General features: G+C 39.9%; 1 protein-coding gene across 7 annotated transcripts in view; it reads right to left on the bottom strand.

Annotated features, from left to right (window-relative positions):
* Window positions 1-23,867, bottom strand: part of LOC114026045 (solute carrier family 28 member 3-like) — a 135,582-nt gene extending 111,715 nt beyond the window's left edge. For 3 of the 7 annotated variants that reach the window (XM_027839648.1, XM_027839652.1, XM_027839655.1), the window contains exons 1-4: window positions 23,423-23,867; window positions 23,030-23,316; window positions 19,490-19,717; window positions 16,775-16,904 (exon numbers count right to left, since the gene is read on the bottom strand). The gene's annotated coding sequence lies outside the window, so the exon portion shown is untranslated. Of the gene's footprint in view, window positions 1-16,774; window positions 16,905-17,769; window positions 17,811-19,489; window positions 19,718-22,963; window positions 23,317-23,362 lie in introns of those variants that run through there. The other 4 variants (XM_027839651.1, XM_027839650.1, XM_027839654.1 and 1 more) reach the window with 4 other exon arrangements.
* Window positions 23,868-24,496: the final 629 nt, after the last annotated feature.

Genomic DNA, 24,496 nt, shown 5'->3' with positions numbered 1-24,496 from the left:
ATGCCTCAGTCAGGAGTGACTATAGGGGCTTTGCATGAGGTATGGGCTTACTATACATTTAAGATCACAAGCGGGGCAGGGGAAGCTAGGTGGCCCTGGAGTCAGGAGGAACTAAGTTCAAATCTGGTCTCAGACACTTGACACTTACTAGCTGTATGACTCTGGGCAAGTCACTTAACCCCATTGCCTCAAAAACAAACAAAAAAAGATCGCAAGGGGAATGTGGAACAACTCTTTCCAAGCATTCTCAAGTATCTTGAAAGCATACATGTCTAAATAACTGATATTAATTATAAATCATTCTTATCTATTCACTAAGTCAAGTTCCCTAAGGGCCTTCTAGAAGTTGTCATTTGATTGGGGCAGCTGGGTGAAGAGAGTGCCAGTCCTGGAGTCAGGAAGACACATCTTCCAAGCTCAAATCTGGCCTTTTTTTACTAACTGTGGGACCCTGAGCAAGCCACTTAACCTTGTTTGCTCGGTTTTCTCAATTTGTAAAATGGGCTGAAGAAAGAAATGGCAAATCACTCCAGCCTCTTTGACAAGAAAACCCCAAACGGGGCCATGAAAGAGTTGGATATGGCTGGAATAACAACAAAGCAAAAAACCAACTGAAAAAAAAAGACTGAAAAACAAAAACTTTGTATTTAGTGGCAGCATTTATTTGGCAAGACTGCATGGTATGCATAGTGGATAGAGAGCTAGCCTCAAAGGCAGGAAAAATCTGGGTTCAAGTATTGCCTGTGACACTGGCTTTCTGAAAGTCTGGGCAAGTCACTTAATGTCCCAGTACTCTAGGCTACTCCCTCAGATTGTAAATTGCAAAGAAGGTGCCAACTTGCAATGGTAAAGGGAATTTCCTCCCTTGGGAGCTCCTTCTACCAATAAAGGTTCAGTCTTATTTTCTATCTTCTATTTGGACCAGCTCTGAAATTACCCCATAATTTCACTAATGAAGAAACTGGGGCCTAGAGACTCCAGGTCACAAAATAATTTAGTAAAAGGCGGAGCTGGGATTTGAATTCAGGTCCTTTGACTCCAAAGCCAGCATTCTTTCCACTGTACCAACTTCTTCCTTGTTAATGATATAAATTTGGCCTGAGGAAGGAAGTTTGACAGGTAGCCAGCTCCTATGTGGAATTCTAATGGCCACTTCTTTCAGAGACCACCCTATAGTTAACTGCCATATGTTAGTTGTGTTAGGCATCTACTTTTGCTGAATTCCTAGACAATAATCAATTTGCCCTGAATTGACATTTCAGAGAATCTGTGAATTTGGATGGGAAAAACTTGTTTTTGTTGTTATTAGGGCAACCAGATGGCTCAGTGGATAGAACACCAGGCCTAGAGTCAGGAAGATCTGAATCCCAAATGGGGTCATGAAGAGTTGGACACAACTGAAAAGGACTGAACAATGATCTTTCCAACAATGATCTTATGAATTTATTCTGAGAAGGGGTCCAGGACATATAAAAAAGCTAAGAACCCCACTGTTCAGTCTATCAGCTTTGAGTTCTTGGTTTTTCTGGTTAGTTTGCCTATCAAATTTTAGATGAAGCTGCTGCTTTTAGCCTTGTTCTGTCACGGGAGGATCCAGTCCTAGGATTTAGAGTTGGAAGGTAGCATGTTGTTCAGTGTTCAGCCACGTTCAGCTCTCCATGACAACGTCCATGGGGTTTTCTTGGCAAAGATGCTGGAGTAGTTTGCCATTTCCTTCTCTAGCTCATTTTACAGATGAGAAAACTGAAGCAAAGAGTGTTAAGTGACTTGCCCAGGGTCACACAGCTAGTAAATGTCTGAGGCTGGACTTACTGCACCACCTAGCTTCCCTAAGGTATTTTAGAGATCATCTAAACCAAGTCTTTTCAATGTTTGGGCTCCAGGTACACCCACTCCTAGCTTTTGCCTTTAGGAAACTTGGCTTTTTTCTTCTCTCTAGTCCAAGGGTTATTAACTTTTGGGGTGTCATGGACCCCTTTGCAGTTGGGTGAAACCAAAGGACATCTCAGAATTAGTTTTAAATGCACGCAGAAAATAAAAAATGCATAGTATTGCAAGGGAAACATTATATTGAAATAGTTGAGACATATTAAAAAAAACAACATAGTACGTTTATAGACCCTAGGCTATGAGCCTGGATTTTCACCATTCTAGGCAGTTTCGGACCTCTGCACTCATAATTAAAACATCCTGAATCTCCCTCTGATTTCCCCTTTATTTCCTTGTTTATTTTTATTTTGACCTTAACACCTAATATAGTGAGCTTTTACAAATTCATAGTAAAATAGAAAAAAGCGAATCAGATTTGAAACTGTGGATCTGTTATGAATAGCTTGCTTCTTTTAAGAAACACACTGTACTAACCACATCCAGAGAAAGAATTATGGAGTTTGAATGCAGATCGAAGCATACTATTTGCTCTTTTTTTTCTTCTATTTTGTTTTATTTCTTTCTTGTGGTTCCTCCTATTGGTTCTAATTCTTCTTTACAACATGACTAGTATGCAAATGTGTTTAATAGGAATGTATATGTAGAGCCTATATCAAATTTCATACCATCTTGGGGAAAGAGGAAGGAAGGGAGGGGGAGAAAATTAAATTAAATTAAATTAAAATTAAATTTAAAAGCTTATGGAAGTGATTGTTGAAAACTAAAAATTAATTAATTAAAAAACTGCTTCTTGCCTTTTGTAGCATGTTCCCTGGGACTGCCAATTTCTGGATTAAAGGGCTAAAAAAATAAATTCATGAACCTTTTTTTTGGATCCAGACCTGTGATCTCATCTCAGTGTGGGGAATTCTTGATAGTATGGAGATTCTCTCCACCTTGAGGAAGATCATCAATTTATCTATAATTTCTATAGAGTTGATGGGGCAATGGGAGAAGTTAAGGTGTTTGCTCATGATCACACAGCTAGCATGTCTGTCAGAGACTACTAATTAAAAATACACTAATATACAAGCCTTCCTGCCTGGAAGGGATTCAAAGGAGCAAAGTTTCTCCAGTTAATTGAAAATCTCCCTAACATATGAAATGTTTTCTATTTTTTTTTCTTTCTATAGTGATTATGAAATTTAAGACAAAATTCCACACAGAGGTAATGCCAGATACAAAGTGTTCAGGGCTTTTGATTTGCTTATGGCAGAACAATAGTCTTAATATCACACCCTAGGAAAAGTATCTTCAGAAACCAATTACTCCAAATCATTTCCCTTTAAATCTGGTCAAAGATAAACTCAATAGACTAAATTGGATTAAAGAGGATGTTCCCCATGGTTTGGTCACCACAAACAAGGCAAAGTTCACTCTGATAATATTCTTTCTAGGGAAGGAAGAACCCTCCCTGAACTTGATAAGATCCTCCTTTAAAAGCTGTGTGGGCCTTTGATTCAAGTTAAACTAAAAGACTTCTGTTCTGGGCACTGTCTCCTTGGTATTAAGTCTTCTATTCAAGGGAAAATTATATGATGTTTCATTTGACTGAGTCCACAAAACTTCAGATTATATCTTCCTAATATTGTTTTCTAATATTTCCTAAAAACAAAAAAGAGGCTTTAATGGATATATTTTCACAAAATCCAGGTCTTTCTGACTCCAGCATCAGCCCTCTTTCCACTATGCCATGCTGGGCCCCCAGGGAACTTACTTAGCATTGGATTTAATTTACACTTAAGACAAAAGATAGGTAGGGCCAGGAAACAGGCATCTAACTATAGTATAGTCAGGATATGCCCCAGCACATATGGGCCAAACAAGAGCTGTTCAATTCTGTGACTTTCAGGCTGACCATCACATCTATCCCATCCTCTATCTTCTCTCCTAAATCCTAAGGATTTACATCCTTAAGGACCTACATTCATAAATGAATACAGAAACTTCTCTGGGGCTTGCTTTAGGAGTTTTCTATGGTTTCCAGTATTGAGTGAGGTAATATCTTGCCAAAATATGTACACACACACACACACACACACACACACAACCCCACACTCAGTCATATCTAATGAGATCAACAGCGCATGTATTTGCTGTGAGTAATAAAAACATAAAAATAAAACATCATTGAGACAATAGTATTAGTACCACAATCTAATCCTTCATTTGTTTCTTCATTTATTTTATCCTCACCCTTCTCATCTACTCCCATGGCTATATATAATCATCAGTTCTAGGCAGGTGAGATCCAAATTTCTGTCTCCATCTCTTTTCTTTCTCCTGAACTCTATTCCCAGAATGCCAGAGAGATAGGTAGTGCTTAATAAAATGTTTGTTGACTGATTTCCAGCTAGCCTCAGATCATCTCTGTCTGGAAATCCCACACCACCAACAAATCACATTCAACATCCCAAAAGGAATTGGCAATCTTCTGCCTAACACCATATCCCCTTCCTGACTTTTCCATGTTTATGGAGCTTGGTACCACATTTCCCAATTGCTTAGGATATACACTTTTGAGTCATTTGCTATCTGAGATCCTTCTAAATAGGAGGATATAGAGGGGAAGGGAAAGGAATACATATTAAATAGCACCTAATATGTACCAGCACTTTTGCAAATATCACCTCATTTTATCCTCATAACAACTCTGAGAGGTAGAGGCTCTTATCTCCATTTTACAGTTGAGGAAACTGAGGTAAACAGAGGTTAATTGACTTGCCCAAGGTTACATTGTTAGAAAGTGTCTGAGGCAGATTTGAACTGACTCTTCCTGATACCAGGCCCACTGTGCCACCATCCATTAGAGATGACTGAGGCTTTCACTGAGTGATGGGGGAGGATGGAATCACTTCATGTCCCTTGTTTGTCTTAAATTATAAACTCCTGGAGAGCAGGAATTCGTTCTGTGTGATTATCTTGACATAACACTTAATCCTTTTCAAGACTCAGTTTCTAATCTGGAAAATGGGAATAATGCCTTATACTTTTTACTTCCTTCAAAAGATTGCTTTAAAAATGGAAAAGTGCTATGGAAATATAAGATGATTTGTCCTAAATTTACTAGTTTGAAGATTTAAGAATCCCACTACTATAGTTCTGTAATTTTTAGGATTCAGAGAATAAATCCTTATTTGTATAATTCCATTCATACATTCATGTAGATCATGGAGGACATATGAAGTTTAGATAAGACACTATTCCTGTCCTCATGGAGTTTACAGTCTAGTAAAAGATAAGACACACAGATAATGAACTATAATATAAAATATTATGTGATAAGTACATTAGAGAGACTCAGAGCACATACAATGCTAGGTAAGGTTTTTTGGGAAAGTTGTCACTGACAGGGGAGATCAGAAATTCTGTACAGCTGGTGGCATCATTTTAAGAATATCATGTCCCCTTTTAGACTTCATCTTCCCAGCTCTCTCACTTCCCCACCTCAAACAAGAAATATATTGCAATGCCTACAAAAAATCTGTTTTCTAACAATATTATTTGTTGCCTGTGTGGCCTTGAACAAATTTTTAGAGATATGGTTTTGAATCTATAAAATGGGTATAATCATTTGTGCCTTCATGTACCTCTGATGAATAGATTGTGAATTGGGGAGAAGAAGGTTGAATGGAAGAATGAATATAATGTTGATACATGTGGATAAAGAATAGGTTTTAAATCCCTTTAAGAATCAAGGATGAAAGATGTTCTATGATTTGGACACATGAGTCATTGTACCTTCAAAATAAAGTTGGGGTTTTCCCCACAATCCTTCCTCCTATTTGTACTTAGTCCTGACAGTGAGTTGGAATGAATCCCCTGTTCTCAACCCAACACCCTTTTTTCACTTATCTTTAATAAAAAAAAAAACTCATAAGTTAAGCAACTTTGTGCCTGGGATAAGAATCAGGAGACTTTATAGCTGGAGTGTGGCAATGGGGAGTTGGAGTACACCTTGGGCAGGGGACACACAGGGGGGAATGGTTTGGGAGGAAGCTTGAGAGGATGCTATGTGCACTCTCTAAATTTCCTGACCAGAAAGAAGACTTCTTCCCTAGGATAAGGCCAGCACCTTCCATTAGGAGGGAGGGAGGAGAAGATCAGGTAGAACTGGAGAAGGGGGAGGGAGAAGAGGACATTCAGGATGTTGACTATACCTCCTAAATTCCTAGACAAATGCAAAGGAGAGGTGAGATGAAGGAAGCATACCTTGGGTTCAAAGCAGTTTCTGGGGACATAGAGTAGTTAGCTGGGGGATTATATCATACTCCCGATCAATTCTCTTGACACTGTCTAAATTTCTAACCTGGGACAAAACTGCCACCCTTGCTCCATGAGAACTGACCACAAGTCAAAGAATTGGAAATTGAGAGTATGCCCATCAATTGGGGAATGGCTGAACAAGTTGTGGTATATGAATGTAACGGAATACTATTGTGCTATAAGAAATGATGAGCAGGCAGACTTCAGAAAAACCTGGAAAGACTTGCGTGGACTGATGCTGAGTGAAGTGAGCAGAACCGGGAGAATGTTGTACACAGTAACAGTAACATTGTACGATGACTAATGTTGATAGACTTAGCCCTTCTCAGCAATACAAGGATCTAAGATATCTCCAAAGGTCTCATGATGGAAAATGCTATCTACGTCCAAAGAAAGAACTATGGAGTTTGAATGCAAATCGCAGCATACTATTAGCTATTTTTTTCTTCTGTTTTGTTTTGTTTTCTCTTTCTTATGGTTCCTCCTATTGGTTCTAATTCTTCCTTATAAGATCACTTATATGAAAATATGTTTAATAAGAATGTATAGGTATAGTCTATATCAGATTGCATGATGTCTTGTGGAGGGAGGGGGAGAAAAATTTAAAACTCAAAAGCTTATGGAAGTGACTGTTGACAGATCAAAATAAATTAATAAAAAAAAGAACTGGCCACAAGGGCCTTATCTGAAGAATTTAAGTCTAAACTCTCATAGAATCTTGTGAATGAAATGGATCAAGGAAGAAGGCATCATGGAGCTGTCCCCAGGTAATACTCGAGTGGCCCCTGGACAAAACTCAAGTAGGTAAAGAGTATTTGCTGTCCCAACCTTCTATTTCTGCACCTTCTCCTCCCCCAAACTTTACTTCCTCATCAGTCCATTATAATTGTCCAATGCCATCTTTCTTTCTTTTCTTTCTCCCCATAAATGGTGAACAATAAAAGGAAAACATTATCAGTCACTTTCCCTTTAGTGAGAATTTAAGTCAATGAGTTCCGTCAAATATGCTGACTTTTTAGGTCTTATTTCTAGTGGGAGAATGAAAATTTTCTTTCCCTTAGAAAAAAAAATCTCAGATACCAGCCACAGTGAGGGAAATATTTTGGGACACAGGCCCCACTTTACCCCCTCCCTGGTGGTCTTAAAATTGTATTTCAGACCTTCCATGAAATCTATAGTTAAGATATTTTATAGAAAGAGTCCTGATCTCCGAGTCAGAAGTACCTGCTCTGGTTCTCCTTTATTAGCTCAACCTTGATCGGATCACTTAATGATGCCCCTGGAACCTCATTTTCCTCATTTATAAAATGGTGATAATTTGTACTGTTCCTTCTCACGGGGGTGGGGGGGTAGAGAGGATATAGTGCAATGTATAATCAATAAACATTTCAATCAATACATTTATTAAGCACCTATTATGTGCCAGGCAATAGCAGGAGATTCCCCACCCCTTAAAACAAAATAAAAACCACAACCAAACCTATAGTCTACATAGCTCTACATGCTTAAAATTTTATACACTATGTCTTCAAACATTTATTTAATCTCCAGATGCTAATTCTAAAGCATAGAGAGGTATCCTTTGTCACTGGTGCCTCAGAGAGTCTCAAGACAACCAACCAATCAATCAATAAACATTTATTAAACACCTAATATGTGCCAGGCTCTATAATGAGTTCTGGGGATACAAAGAGGCGAAGGACACTCCTTGCCCTCAAGGAGCTTATAATCTAATGAGGGAGACATGAAAACAAATATATATGAAGCAAGCTATATACAGGATAAGTAGGAAATGCTTAACAGAGGGAAGGCACTGGAGTTAAAAGGGGTCAAGGAAAGCTTTCTGTAGAAGGTGGGATTTTAGTTGAAGCCTGGGGAGGCAGGAGTGTGTTCCTGGTGTGGAGAACAGCCAGAGAGAATGCCTGGGGCCAAGAGATGGAGTGTCTTGTTTGTAGAACAGCCAGAAGATCAGTGTCACTGGATCTAAGAATATAAATAGGTGTCAGGGAGTTAGGTGTAAAAAGACTGGAAAGTTAGGAGGAGGCTAGGTTATGAAGGGTTTTGCATGCTAACAAGTATTTTGTATTTCATCCTGGAGGCTGGAGGGAGCCACTGGTGTTTGAGGAGGAGTGTGTGACATGATACCTGCTCTTGAGGAAAATCACTTTTAGTGGCTGAATAGAGAATGGATTTGGAGTGGGGAGAGACTTGAGGCAGGCAGACCCATCAGCAGGCTAGTGCAATAATCCAGGCATGAGGTGATGAGGGCTTGTACCAGAGTGGTAGCTGTGTCAGAGGAGAGAAGGGACATATTTGAGGGCTGTTGCAAAGGTGTTGCCTTGACAACTACTTGGATATGAGAGGTGAGAGATATCAAGGAGTCTGGAATGACTCCTAGATTGCGACCCTGAGGGATTGGGAGGATGTTGTTGCCCTCAAGAGTAATAAGGAAGATAGGAGGGGAAAGATAATGACATACTGAATTTAAGATGTCTACTGGTCATCTAATTCAAAATATCTGAAGGGCAGTTGGAGATGTGAGATTGGAGGTCAGTAGACCTATCTGTGTCTTGCTATCATAAACTTCATAAAATCCTCAAGGAGATGCACTGTGTCCTTTGGCAATCACTCTAATGCCTCCCAATCTTTCTAGGGGAAGCTCTCCCTCATGTCAGCCCTTGTCACTATCTTGTTGCCTGAGCCAGTGGATTGAGTGGAGTGGCCCCACATAAATATAGGTTATCTGATATAAGCTGTTGGGGTAGTCCTTAAGGTTGGGAAGAGCTGGAGGGAGGGGTAGAAATAGATAGGCAGAAAGCATTTACTTATTCTCTGCTTAGTCATAGTTGCACCCAGATTAAAAACCAGACCCTGTACAAGACTTCCTGAAAAAAATTAAATCACACCCTATGGATGGATAGCAAGCCAGACCCAACACAGCCTAACCTGGGAGGTTCATTTTCCTTCTTTGAATACAATGGCACTTTTTGTGATGTAACCTAGTTGGGATCGATCTTTTCATCTTTTGTAATGAAAGTGCTTCCCACTGTATGATATCCCATGGATTGGCATTGCTGTGTTGATATACTACTCTGTGTACAAGAAGCTTTGAAGTTGTGTAAGAGTTTCTTTCTCCTCCCTCTATAATCGCTTACCCAAACCACATCCTTTTTTTCCTGCTATGTTTTCTTGGGAGGGAGAGTCATAGATGTCCTATAAATCTAGAGCTAAAAGGGATCTCTTAGGCAGTGTAGACCAATCCCCTCAATTTACAAATGAAGGAATTGAGGTCCAGGGAGATTAATTGAATCCCCAAGGTCACAGATGCTAAGTCTAAAATTTGAATTCAGATCCTTTGACTCTACTTTGTCATCACTTTTTCCACTTACACCAGATCACCTCATTACTCATTTATTCATTCTGATAGAAGATGCCAAGTAAGAAAATAAATGGCTAATTTACTGGTCTGAATTGGAGGGAAAAAATGTGGTGATATGTTTATATATAATTTAAATCCCCTGCAGCGACAAGTGGCCACAACTAGGTGGTACAGTGGAGAGAGTGCTGGGCTCTCTCTTGGGCAAGTCCTTCTCAGGACCAGATGTTGTCAGTAAAAGCAGTGAATGCAGTGGATAGAGCACTGGACCTGGAGTCAGGAGGTCCTGAGTTCAAATCCAGTCTCAGACCAGACACTTTACACTTACTAGCTATGTGACCCTGGGCAAGTCACTTAACCCTAGTTGCCTTGCCAAAAAAAAAAAAAAAAAAGCAGTGAATGAATATGTGAAATGAATGTGCTGGCCTTGTGAATGGTTCTTTGTAAGCTGACAGGAAAAAGAGGTTCATGCCTCAGGTTGGAAATGAAACCCTCTTCTCGATGGACTCTTCCCTCCAGGTTTTCCTGATAATGCTCTCCTAGTCTTCTTCCTATTTGCTGACAATCCTTCTTTGGATCTTTACCCAAGTCATGCCCCATAAAGACAGATGTCCCAAGACTCTGTCCTGGGTCCTATTTTCTCTATGTTATTTTACTTTTACATCAACTCCTACGGTTCCAATGATCATCTCTGCACTGATGCTTCTCAGATCTCCTTATTCATCCCTAACCCCTCTGCTGACCTCTAGTCTCATCTCAAACTGCCTTTAGATGTGTCCATGGTGGCTCCCTATTACAAAGAATGATGTAAAATCCAGTTTGGCACTTAAATCCCTACATAACTCCTCCTTCCTAACTTTCCAGTCTTTTTCTATGTCCCTTGCTGCCGTGTACTCTGCAATCCTGACCTCCTTGCTCTTCTCCCAGGCCTGAGCATTTTCACCCCCTCATACCTGGAGTGCTTTCCCTCCTCATCTCCATCTCCTGGCATCCATGGCTTTGTTCAAGTTCCAGCCAAAATCTCACTTTCTGTTGGAAGGAAGCCTTTTCCCATCCTGCTTAATTCTAATGCCTTCCCTCTGTTGATTATTTTCTATTTATTTTACATATTGTATATGTTATATTAATTATAATACATTATGTTTATATGTAACATGTAATTATATTATATCGTATATATTTTATGTGTATACACTCTCTCTATATTATATAATTATATATATAGCTTGTATGAACGTAGTTGTTTGCATCTTGTCCTCCCCTTAGATTTGTGAGCTCCCTGAGAGCAGGTGCTATTTTTTTGTCCTTTTCTGTACTCCAGTGCTTACTTAGCACAGGGCCTGGCACAGGTCCTTAATAAATGCTAGTTGATTGACAGGTTCTAAGTGGAATTGAGTAAAACCTCCATTCATTCTTTTATTCTATCAACAAACAACTAGGTGGTGGGTGGGAGGGGAAGCCTTGCCATTTGTCCTGCTATATATGCATATTTTCCCCTCTCCCTCCCTTTCCAGGGCCCTTATGACAATCAAATCAGTATTGTCATGATAGTGGAAACTACATTATCAGTAAACCCTACTAGAGCTCCCCTCATTTTCAAGTGTCTTCCCAAACAAAAAACACTCCTCCCTGACCATCACTCCCTATATGTAACATATTGCCAAATTAGAACATAGATTTCCTGAAGCTTTCTTACTTTTTATTTGTGTCCCCAGCATTTAGCACAGTGTTTTTTTTGGGGGGGTGGGGTGGGGGTGGAGTTAAGCGACTTGCCCAAGGTCATACAGCTAGTTAAGTGTCTGAGGCCAAATTTGAACTTAGGAAGATGAGTTTTCCTGCCTCCAGGCCCAGCCCTGTATCCACTGAGCCACCTACTTACCACTTTTCACATAGAAAATGCTTAATAAATGCTATTTCAATCATTCATTGACTAAATGTGCAGAGTCAGAGTGATTCCATTTTAAAAACCTAGTTCAGATGCAAATCAAAAAAACTCTGAGGTACCACATCAGACTTATCAGATTGGCCAACATGACAAAACAGGAAAATAATAAATGTTGGAGAAGATGTGGGAAAATTGGAACACTAATGCATTGTTGGTGGAGTTGTGAAATGATCCAACTGTTTTGGAAAGCAATTTGGAACTATGCCCAAAGAGCTGTAAAAATGTGCATTCCCTTTGACCCAGCAATGGCACTTCTAGGGCTGTATCTCAAAGAGATCATACAAAAGGGAAAAGGACCCACATGTACAAAAATATTTATAGCAGCTCTTTTTGTGATGGCAAAGAATTGGAAATTGAGAGGAAGCTCATCAATTGGGGAATGGTTGAGCAAGTTAGGGTAAATGAATGTGATGGAATACTATTGTGCTATAAGAAATGATGAACAGGCTGACTTCAGAAAAACCTGGGAAGACTTGTATGGTCTGATGCTGAGTGAAGTGAGCAGAACCAGGAGAACATTGTACACAATAACAGCCACCTTGTGCTATGACTAATAGTGATAAACTTAACTCTTCCCAGCAATACAAGACTCTAAGACGTCTCCAGAGGCCTCGTGATGGAAAATGCTATCCATATCCAAAGAAAGAACTATGGAAGTTGAATTGCTATTTTTGTTTCTCTTCTGTTGAGTTTTGTTTCCTCTTTCTGATGGTTCCTCCTATTGGTTTTAATTTTTACTTACAACATCACTAATGTGAAAATATGTTTAATAGGAATGTATATGTACAGCCTATATCAGATTATGGGCTGTCTTGGGGAGGGTGGTGGGGAGGTAGGGGGAGAAAAATTTTAAACTCAAAAGTATATGGGGGCAGCTAGGTGGCACAGTGGATAGAGCACAGGCCCTGAAGTCAGGAGGACATGAGTTCAAATCTGGCCTCAGACCAAACACTTGGCACCTACTAGCTGTGTGACCCTGGGCAAGTCACTTAACCCCAATTGCCTAAAAAAAAAAAAACAAAAAAAAAACCAAACCAAAAAAAAACTTCTTAAAAAAATTTTTTTAAAGTATATGGAAATGATTATTGATAAATCAAAATAAATTAATAAAAAAATTAAAAAAAATAAAAACCTAGTTCAGACTTTGAGTACATGCACAGCCAACCTGTAGGAGATTGTGATCTGAAAATATCCTTGCATATCAGCACTAATCAGTCTCCAAGTGATACTGTAAAAAGGGAGGAGCTGAGGTGACACTAATCTTCTCATGTTTGTATGCAATCAACATACTTTTTGCCCCTCTATGGAAGCTGTTTACAAAAAAAGCAAAGTGGCCTTGGTGTACTAAATAAAATCCTTTTACCTTTGCCTCATTGACCAGAGTGAGGCCTAAATCCAGATTTCTTTTAACATAAGCATTCATTAAGAGTCTACTATGCTCCAAGCTAGCAGCTAGGTGGTGCAGCAGATAGAGTATGGGGCCTGGAGCTAGGAAGATTCATCTTCCTTAGTTCAAATCTGACCTCAGACACTTACCAGCTATGTGACCATTGACAAGTCACTTACCCCTGTTTGCCTCAGTTTCCTCATCTGTAAAATGAGCTAGAGAAGGAAATGGCAAACCACTCCAGTATCTTTGCCAAAGAAAACCCCAATTGGAATTTCTCTCTCTCTCTCTCTCTCTCTCTCACACACACACACACACTCACACACATATATCTCAAAACAACTGAACAACATGCTCCAAGCACAGTTTAAAAAGCTGGAGAAATAAAGGCAAAAATGAAACACTCTCTTGCCGTTGGGGGGCTTAAATTGTAAATGGGTCGAGAATAACATGGATATAAAATATTAAATACAAAACATTTACGAAGTGATTTTCTGGGAGGACGTTTCTAGAAACTAGAGGGAAATCAAGGTAGGTTTCCAATAAGAGATGGGGCTGAAGAACGGCCTTAAAGGAAGCTAGAGTCTCCAAGGAGGAGGTGAGGAAGGAGTGCATTCCAGGCACAACAGCAAAGAACATCACGGAACATAGATGGAGAACAGCAAACAGGCCATTTTGTTGGGAATTTGGAGTTAATGAAGGAGATTAACATTCAGTAAACCTGCTCGAGCAGGATTCTAAAAAGCTTTAAAAGTCAAACAGAAGAGTTTTTGTTTTATTCTCAAGGGAACCCCTGGAGCTCTTGGAGCAGGGGAATGAATGATGAGGTCAGATCTGTGCTTTAGGAATAACAATTTGGAAGCTGTATGGAGGATGGATTGGAAAAGAGAGAGACTGGAAGACCAACTAGTATGCTATTACAGTAGTCTAGGGGAGAGCTGATAAGAGCCTAAAGATGTGTGGTAACTGCATAAAGTGAGTGGTGAGGAGATGGATAATGACATGGATAATTGTGGAGGTAGAATTCATAATACCGGGCAACTGATTAGATATGCAGGGTGAGGAAGGAATGAATAAACATTTATTGAGCACCAATTATGTGAAAAAGAGTTGAGGATGATACCTAGGTTGCAAGCCTAGGTGGCTGGAAAGAATGTGATGTCCTAGAAAGAAAGAAAAAAAGAAAGAAAGAAAGAAGCTAAGAAGAGCGTAAGGAGAGAATAAGTTCTGTTTTTGATGAGCTGAGTTTGAGATGTCCATAGGGATATCCAATGGAAGATGTCCAAGAGGACTGGAAATATAGATCTGGAAATCAAATGTGTAGAAGGTGATTGTTGAACCCATGGGAGCTATCCCTCCTGAGACCAAAGGTCAATAGTGACCTAAAAAAAAAACCCAACAAAAAAAATCATAGGGTCGTTTGTCAGTTCTCATTCTCCTTAACCTCTTTTGGATATTTGACATTGCTGACCACTCTCTCCTTGAAACTCAATTTATCCTTGGTTCTGGTATCACTTTTCAGATTAAAAAAAAAACGGAGAGGAGACGTATGTGTGGGAAGAAGGTGGCTCCCTTCCCTTTACTCTACTACTACCATTGAGTGAATAGGGCTCAAATCAGGAAGTCTGGATTCCTCTGGATTTCATGTGTCCCAGGAGAAGAGTGGGGAATAAGGAAGTGGCATTAGAGGCTTAAGGCAGGATGAGGTGGGTTAAAAGAGAAGGCTTTTCTTCAATTGGCGAAAGCCTATTGAAGTCCAACAACTTCCATCAAGTTGACTGAACCACTCACTCTCTTAGATGTAAAATGAGGGGACTAGATTAGATAAAGTCCAAGTATCTGATTCTGTGATTCTAGAATTGTCTATTGAACATTGTCATTTGTCTTGATCACTTCAGACTTAAAATGATCTCAGTTTCCATATCTGTAAGGGGCAATTGAACTGGATGATTGATATTGTCTTTTTTAGTTCTAAAATATATATATTTTGATGTCCCAAAACCAAAGTCACCTTATACCAAAAATACTTTCTCATTCCAGAAGTCCCTATTTCCTTTGTCTGTGGCTCATTATTCTCCTGGTCCTTCACTACCATCTTTTCTCCCTCCCATCTCTTACATCCAATCTATCATGGCCACAACTCTTCATCTAGGGTTAAGTCAAACTTGGATTTTTGATTAACCTCTGATTTGGTTTACATTCCTAATCCCCTCCCCTAACTCTTACCTATCACTGAAACAAATCTTTCTAAAGCATTATTTTCATTAGTGAACCTCCAAGGTCAAAAGCTGTCACTAGTTTCCCTGTCACCTGTAAGATAGCTCCCAAACTTCCTGACCTAGCATTTCATGATCTGTTGATCTCATTATTCCTAGAGCAAAGCTCATTCTTTTTCCTCTTTTGCCATTACTAATGTGCTGCCTCCATGGATCATTCTCATCTTCACATCTTAACCATCATGGCAGAAAAGACGCTGGAATGCAATGATCTAAGACAATTCCAAAAGACCCATGATGGAAAATGCTATTTACATCCAGAGAAAGAACCATGGAGTCTGAATGCAGATCAAAGCAGACAATTCTCTCTCTCTTTTCTTTCTCGTGGTTTTTCCTTTTTGTTCTGATTCTTCTTTACAAGATGACTAATGTGGAAATATGTTTAATATGATCATATATAGCCTATATCAGAATGCATGCTTTCTTGGGGAGAGGGGGTAGAGGGAGGAGGAAAAATTTAGAACTCAAAATCTTATAAAAGTGAATATTGAAAACTAAAAGTTAATTAATTAATTAAAAAACACAAATAAAGATGGGAAAAAAAAGGATGCTGGACTTGGAAATCATAAGGGCTGGGTTGGAGTGTTACATTATACCATAAAATAAGTTATTACCTGTGTGTCTCTAGTCTTTCTGAGCCTCAGTTTATTCATCTATAAACTGGGGTGAATAGTTCTTGTACTACCCACATCATGGGGTTGTTGTGAAGAAAACCAGTTCGTAAACCTCAAAACACCTTAGAAAAGTGTGTGATTACTACCCAAAGTCTGTATCTTTTCCTACCTCATCTCTGAAGGCTTTCTGAGTTATTCCAGGCTATATTCAGGACCTAAGCAAATCAAAAGTTCATGTAAAATGTTCATTTTTGTTATTCTCAGAACATATAGCATTTATTGGGCACACATCATATGCTCTGTTTTATGACTTGTTATCTTTTCATATCTAGGTCTTGCCTCCCCACATTATTGTAATCTCCTTGAGACCAGGGAGTATACTTCTTATACTTCTCCTGTATAAGGAGGCAGACTTTATACCTCCTTCTCTCATTATGGCTCTTAAGTTTTATGAGCTTAAAATTGCACTAAGACTTTTGGGACATCCTGTATAGGTTCTCAATAAATACTGTATTGCATGAACTCACATCTACATATCTAAATGCTTTCTTCACAAGAACCCTGAGGGACATAGTATTATCCTAGTATTACAACTAAAGTGAGGTTGCAGAGCTTTGCAAATGATTCTACAGCTACTAAGTGTCTAAAATAGGATTTGAATACAGGTCTCGTGATGTCCAGCACCCTACCCACAACTCCCATAGTTAACACCAAAAGGGAGCAACATATGAGTAATTTACCTTTAATAATAAATTCATACACAGTGGCAAAATGAATGAAGGCAGTGCTCTCTAACTTAGAGTAAACTGGAAAATATAAGCAAACAAATGAAAGAAAAAACATTCTTTCAGCTTAGTCAGAGACAATAGTTAGCCCTTGCCCTCAAAGAGCTTCCTTTTTATTGGAGAAGACACACAAACCTGTCACTGCGAGCCTAAATTAAATGCAAATGAGAAAAAAAATTGATTTTTCAGTACTCACCCTTTTAAACTAGATGATCCAGGGGAGGTCTCTCTTCTCCATCTTTTGGCCTTGGCCGATAGCCAGACTCTTTTGCTTTCCAGGGGGCCAGAGCAGAATTCAGTCAGCAGAGCAGAGCTGCATAAAAATCCTTGAAGAGAAGAGGTAGATATGAAACCGTCCCTTTCCAGAAGACACTCCCTAGTAAAGGCCCTCTTTCTTTCCAATGATTACTATAGAACAGAAGTTTACAAAAGACGTTTCATAGTCTACAAAGTGAGATTCAGAATCTTTGTTCCAGAGGAAAAAACTGATTGCATTCAGATGAGTTGCAGTGTTTATAAAGGTGAATTCTGGTTGGCTTTGGTGACTCTTTTCTATGCAAATTCAATCTTTGACACTTACTGTTGGGGTATGAACTAATAGATTTTAAAGTGAAATTGATGGGTTAGACTTAAGAACTCTGATCTACTTAGAGACTAATCAGATAATAGACCTGTATTTTTGCCATGGCCAATGTGGGAATTTGTTTTTAGACTGCATTATTTACAAGAATTTTGTTTTTCTTTTTTGTTTTTCTTTCAATTGGGGGGGAGGGAGAGGGTGATAAAATGAATTTTTGTTCATTGAAAAAAATTAAATAAAATAAATGAAATTGGCAAGGTTTCTCTACAGCTTTAGACAAACGATTAGGAAACTTAGGTGGGGTCCTAATGGCTATTTGATCCAATGTGATGAGGAGCTGGTGGCCATGATGGGGTTGGAATCTGAGCCCCAGAAAGGAAAAACTCTGGCCCTGATGAGGTTGGGATCTGGACCCCAGAAAGGAAAAACCCTGGACTTTCCCACATAGCCAAATCTCTGGTGTTCCCTTGAGGCTATGGTCCCATCAACTAGTCTTTCATTGTGGCTACACCCAATCTCCCCTCTATTGTCTTGCCTCCCTATGGCCCCAGGCCACTTCCCACCCTTGGTCCCACCTGGGCTCCATTTGCCACCCTTGAGAATTCTATTACCTCATGGACTACTTGGCCACTCTCCCAAGGTCTTTCTGTATATATGGTCCATCTTGTCTCCATTAAGATGCTCAGATTTTTACAATCTAGCCAATAGCCCATAGATGCTCAGACTTCTTAAGGGTCTAACTAATATGGCGAATCTTCAATAAACTTTGTTTTTGGCTGCAATAAGGCTTGGGTTGAATTCTTTTGGGCAGGACCTGGGTGTCGTGATTTTGGGGTGCCAGGACCCCTAACCTCTAGACCGCATCAGCCAGAGTGTTGAAGTGTCACATCCAAGGTTACAAAGGAAATAAATAGCAGAGGCTAGAATTTGAACAAAGGTAAGCCCTTTGTGCCACACTGTCTCCATGCTTTTATTTTCTCTTTCTCTCCTAGTCCTTCCTCTTTCCTTAATAATAGTTCATAAAACCATGATGTCATCAGTGTGGGTATATCTCTCCCCCGCCAAGGCTGGGACTTTAGCAGATGGCTTTTACAATTGTGGCTGTTGAGGTTTAGAGTTGGGAGAGCTGGTTCAGGTGTGAAAGAATTCACTTAGACCTTCTCTGTAGCCATTGGGAGCTTTATTTCGTCAAAGCACACAGGCCTGAGATTAGCAAGGAGCTAAACAAAGGCCCTGATATAGGAGAGGACCCAGACTTATATAGACAGAAAGCTATACAGCCTGTAGGATAATGGTATATTTTTAGGAAAATGGTTGTCAAGATAAGGAAAAATTGTCATCACACAGGATGAGGAAGATGGATGACAGAATATGGAACACAGGATAAGGGAGGCAAAGGAAATTCTTTTGGTGCAAGTTGTATGGCATTTCAAGATAGGGGAAAGAGACTCTAGGATGCCCTCAAGCCCAGGAGGGGCCTCACAAGGTGCTGGAAAAACAACCCTTAATTAAAATTTGTTTCTTTAAAAAGCTTTTAGCTTTTAGGTCACTGTGTGTCTTCTGCTTCATTCCCTACTCAAACACTAGGCAAAAGAAATCGGGGAAGAAGGGCTGAAGGTCATTCTCTTTAGTAGCTGCTTCCTGCTGAACAGGGGTGGAGTCCATTTCAGGGGCCGAGAATAGGTTGAGGAGGGGAGGTCAGCATGAAGGTGTGGGATGCAGTGCCAGCTGAGTCCATTGTGGAGAAAGGCAAACCACTCAGGGACACCAAGGGTAGGAGGTGGTATGCTAAGAATTGAAAGTGGAATTTCTGCAGGCTAGAAGACACAAATCAGACCAGGACGTTAAACAAACACGGACCAAATATGAGAGCAAGTAATGGGATTAGAATGTGGGAAAGAAGGGAAGAAAACATGAACCCCAGGAGAAGGTAGGGGGAGGTATCAGGCTGGAGTGGATGTCTGGCATCCAAGAGGCTGCCTGTACAATCTTTCAAGTGCTGAAAGGATAAATTCCATGCAGGGTTTTCAGGGGGAGAGCTATAGGGTGTAAGCTAGTTGACACACCCAGCAATCATGTACAATGCCTTGCCCCACAGAGTTCCCTCTTTGAATTAAAGCATTTGATTCCGGTTCCAGGAAAGCAGGCCTAACCTAGGCACAAGGCAGGAATCAGGAATAGGTAACAGGAGAGGTGGTTCAAGGTGGGACCCAGAACAAAGCATAGCTAGAAAACACACAGGCAAGTCCCCATGGTGAGGGGCTTCAATGCATAGTCTTCTTTGATCACTTTTCTGACTGGTCACACGCTGCATTTTATCCCATATCTCACATCCTGCATCCTGCTTGCTTCATCTGCCTCCAGCACTCCGCTCTGCCTCAGCATTCACCCAAATGCTTTTGGAAGAGGGACAAAGGAGCTGTCCCTGCCTGAGTGAGGGTGGGGAGAGAAGTAAAATGAGGCTGAAGCAGCGTCCAGGGGATGAAGAGAGTGTGGAACAGTTATCCTTGTTGCATGACCGTCTGCAGGTGGACAGCCGATAATCTAGGAGACACAAATCTGACAAACAAGTTTCAATATGCAGGGCCTAAATAGAAGGAGCATTAAAAATACTGTCAGAAAAAAGGAAAACAAAGAAAGAAACCAAGAGCCCCATGATGCTATTATTTACTTTTGACAGAGGATTATCTGATCTTGTTTTTTCCTCAAAACTTTCCACTATGATTCCAATTCTTTTAGGAGAATCAGATGCTATTGAGGATCCAACTCTATACATGTAAATATAAGTAACAACACTTTTGCAGGTAGAAGCTTTCTACCCTTCAGTTCCGTAGTTATATGAATGAATTTACTTATAAGAGGTTGACTTTACTCCAATTATCATAAAAGACTTGGGAAGATCTCTAAGTAATTAATTCCAAAACAGTGCATATCAGTAAGTTGTTTACAATAAAACATGTTTGTGCCACAGGACATACAGAATAAACAGGTATTATTTCCACAATAGTAGTAAACTTTAAATGAAATTGACTTTTCCATTAATGCAAAAATATTCCATAAGTTACCTCCCTCTAAGAAAATTGAACTGAAATTCTTTCCCCCAAGCTGAAGATGTTTCTGATTTAGTTTCAGTAACTAATAGAATACTAGCTAGGTCCCTCAATCAGTTGTACCAATACCCAATTATTCTTACATCATTTTGAAACATTTAAGGACCTTATTCCATACAAACATATCCAGTAATAGGCAGATGTCTAGGCCAAATACTAATTTCCTAAGTGGCTTGAGAAATAGAAAGGAACATAATCTTAGACTGAATAGCTCAGATCTTAAACACACACTTTAATATAGTAGCTCAGATGTATCCCAGCCTTAGTCGGTGGGATAATGATTCAACATTGTGTTTGTACCTTTGTTTCACAGACTTTTTCCTTTTCCTTTGTCAAATTATTCCCCTATCATTCAGAAAGAATGTTCTATTCCAGGGATTTAATCTTTCACATGACTACTAATTTACCTGTTTGAGATATGGGATGGTTACACATTCAGATTGAAAACAGCAAGATTTATTGTGCTCACATCTTTTACTGTTTGATTTGATTACAGAAACTTGCCATAAAAAGGAAAAGCAAGGACATCATAGTTTTCCAACCATGCAGTGTCAATTCCACCTCATAGCCAGACTCAGGAATAGTCAGGTGGGAAACATTCTTTTTCAAAGGAATATAGTGGGGAAACTGAGCCAGGAGGATCCAATCCTAGGCTGAGGCTAAGACTGTCCTCTCAGCTTTTCCAGATGCAGACGTCCACCTGTAACAGCCACATTCTCTCTGAGTAGCTTGTGGCAATTCTCTCAGATGGTGGATTATTGGCTATTGATTATGGATGGATTTTTATGATCCATCAGACAACTCAAAACACAATTCGTTATGGTCCCATGAGCTTTGACCTCAGATGGCAAGTTTCACTAATCAAAAATTTGCCAGGACTCACTTCTCAAATGTAAATTTGTTCTCGTGCAAAAGTGAATCACTAGAGATCATTTCTATATACTAGCAAACTCTCAGCAAGCCAAATTCCTTGTTTAGGAACTCCATAACCCAAACAAGCTCTTTGGCAAGTTTACAAAACGAAGGAGGATCAACATGGATCCCCGAGAAGGGGCTGCCTTATCCACCCCATCTATCTTTAGGATTTCTATGGGCTGTGCTTTTCCACTAGCCCTGAGGAGTGCTCCTTTACACACATATACACAGTAATTAATTAACAGCTTTAGGCTTTAACATTAAAACAACCAACAATCTTACAATTTTCATAAGTGATAACTAAATTGTTTTAGCTGTAACACAAAACAATAAACTTCAGATGACAACAATTGAGTTTCCAGATCATATAAACATTATTGATAGAAGGATGGGCAGGCTTACTAAGTACAGACACATACTGACTTCTTTACCTTGACCCATCCCCCTTCACTGTCTTCCCACAGCTGTGTGCTGGAAGATACTTCTAGGCTGTAGCTGCAGCCTCTCCCCCTTCTTCCTATAGCCAGGTGGGGGAAGGTGAACTTGTAGGCGGGAGTGAGGGGGATGAAACACCCTCTTCCTAATCTGATCTGGGATGAAAGGGGTTAACAGGGAAACCCAGGGCTGTTTGGAATCCCCACACTGAGAAACCGTCTTGACTCCAGGGGAGGGAGTGGGGAAGGGAGTGACAAGATTTTAATGAAGTGTTTAAAGACTCCTTAATGATCAATCTCAAAACTTCCAGAATCTGCTAAGATGTTTTAGCTGTCCTAACTTTTTCACTTTTATGTCCACCCCGTAAAAATTTAGAGTGGGGTATTAAACCTTTCAGAACTACATTCTCAAGACTAGTACCCTTTCTTATGGCACCTGAAGCACGAACCATTGACTGTTTCTCTGAAATCACCCGATCTAAGGACACAACAAACCTAGGAATGAAACTTAGAAAATTCATAGTAGATTTGGACGTAATTATTATCAATATCAAATTACTGCAACAAATTAGCCAGCAAGTGGAAATTTAGTAGGCCTTCTAAAAATCACACAAAAAGATTTTGCAAAACATTATTTTGTAAAAAGTTTTTCCCTTTTTTTAAAAAAAGTTACAGTTTATCCTGATTTCTTAAAAGGAGTAATCACTAAACTTTCATGAAGTAAATTAGCTAGAAACCTCAAAGATTGGAATTTATCAAAACCAAGTTGGTGTAAAACATCTTTTAAGTATCACAAATTCCCAAAGTGCCATAAAACCAAATTCTCAATAATCACAAATTCCTAAGTACCAAAAAGTGCTTACCTTGGGAAATTTCAAGGTTTTTTTCCTAATTGGGTTTTAAACACACTCAATTTAATTAGCCTTATCACATTAACAAAGTTTACCAGGCCTTTAAAAATTTACTCAGTAGGAATTCCACTATAGAAGACTTGCACAGGATTGATAAGAAATTATGACTAGATAGTTCCAAAAACCCTTGTCTTAGTTAACAACCTCACAATCTGACAGTACAATGCTTGATCTAACAACGTGTATATTATAAGAAAAATTGCTTTTCTAACACAGGTGATACAATTGTTAACCACATTACACAATACAAGAAAATTTAGCAATTATCACATATATAAAGCTTGACACAAAACCAGTTAATTACCAATCAGGTGACCTTAAATTTAATTAGATGAGCAAACAAGATCTGGATTCATAATCACTAATGGTAACATTTTAATTTCTCAGGCCCAATACTCTTAGCACTTTAAAAGAGATTATTAGCCATAAATGCACCTTTTTGTTTTGTTTTGTTTTTTGAAGACACATGGTGACAATTTCCACATCCAAAAACCTTTTTACCTCCTTGAACTGGAGTTCCCAGGAGTCTCCGTGTACAGAAGGAAGGGAGTAATTGCAATTTTTCCAATTCCCTAGTGCCCAGAGATTTGAAAGAATTGACAGAATTGGACATAAGCTTCTGGATAGAGAGTCTGTCCTCTGTGCTGCGGAAGGTGTGCCCAGGTCCATGGCCTCGAACCACTTGACCGAGAGCTCAGGCTGAGTGTGAGACAGCCTTGTAGCTGTCTGACCCATTTGGTCAGATCTGAGAGGTCAGGCCTTCCTAGGTACTTGGAGAGCCGCCCCAACTACAGGGTGAGAAAAGGGATAGAGAGAGAAAGGAGGCTTACGTACCTTCCAGCCTCAGCTGGAGAAGAGCTGTAGTTCCTCTTCTCTTTTACCTTTGAGACTTACCAGATAAGCCTTAAGCAGTCCAACTCTCCATTCCCATCTTCCTGAGAATTTTGAGCTGCATGTACTAGAAAATGAGACCTTGAAATGGGGGTGCAGGGACACCCAAAGAAAACCAGACGCAAAGGCCCACAGAGCGTGGACACCCTGAAACGGGGCACTGGGACCCCCAAAGAAAACCAGGTGTGAAGGCCCACCTACCTGCCTCCCCAAAGTTCCTCGGGGGAGGGGAAGGAACAATACAGGGTAAACTACGGTGCAGGGGAATAAAAGTCTGAGGTGCCTTTTCTTTAAGTTTGGAGACCAAATTTCTTACTAAGCTTGTCTTGTTTAGAAATCCCCTTTACAAATTATTTTTCTAGATTACATTGAGGTCAGGCTGTGTTACAATGGAATACTAGGCACTTTTCTTTAAGATCTCCTTCCCTGAATTTCCCATCCTAACAGTTTCCTAGCAGCCTCTCGCTTGTCTTAGCGTCCCAAGACACTTGAGAGGAAAAAAATGTGACCAACTCAGCACAAGGGCGTCCCCTTATACGAGGGTCAACAGTCCGACTGACGCCGCTGGCAGTGTCTGGGCACTCCAGGGGTCTCTCAGCCAGGGAGAAGGTAGGAGCAGAAAAGGTCAGGGGAAGAAAACAAAGAAAAGGGCACATAGCTGTTAGACCAGAGGCCAGGAGAAGATAGCAGAGTTCAATTAATATTTGGACTCCCGGGTTTCAGCACCATTTTATGTTGAGGTTTAGAGTTGGGAGAGCTGGTTCAGGTGTGAAAGAATTCGCTTAGACCTTCTCTGTAGCCATTGGGAGCTTTATTTCGTCAAAGCACACAGGCCTGAGATTAGCAAGGAGCTAAACAAAGGCCCTGATATAGGAGAGGACCCAGACTTATATAGACAGAAAGCTATACAGCCTGTAGGATAATGGTATATTTTTAGGAAAATGGTTGTCAAGATAAGGAAAAATTGTCATCACACAGGATGAGGAAGATGGATGACAGAATATGGAACACAGGATAAGGGAGGCAAAGGAAATTCTTTTGGTGCAAGTTGTATGGCATTTCAAGATAGGGGAAAGA

The sequence above is a fragment of the Vombatus ursinus genome, unplaced genomic scaffold (genome assembly GCF_900497805.2).
Source record: "Vombatus ursinus unplaced genomic scaffold, bare-nosed wombat genome assembly UNPS02014832.1, whole genome shotgun sequence".
Lineage (NCBI taxonomy): Eukaryota > Metazoa > Chordata > Mammalia > Diprotodontia > Vombatidae > Vombatus > Vombatus ursinus.
Note: the sequence above shows the minus strand (reverse complement) of the source record. Positions and strands in the feature narration are given on the sequence as shown.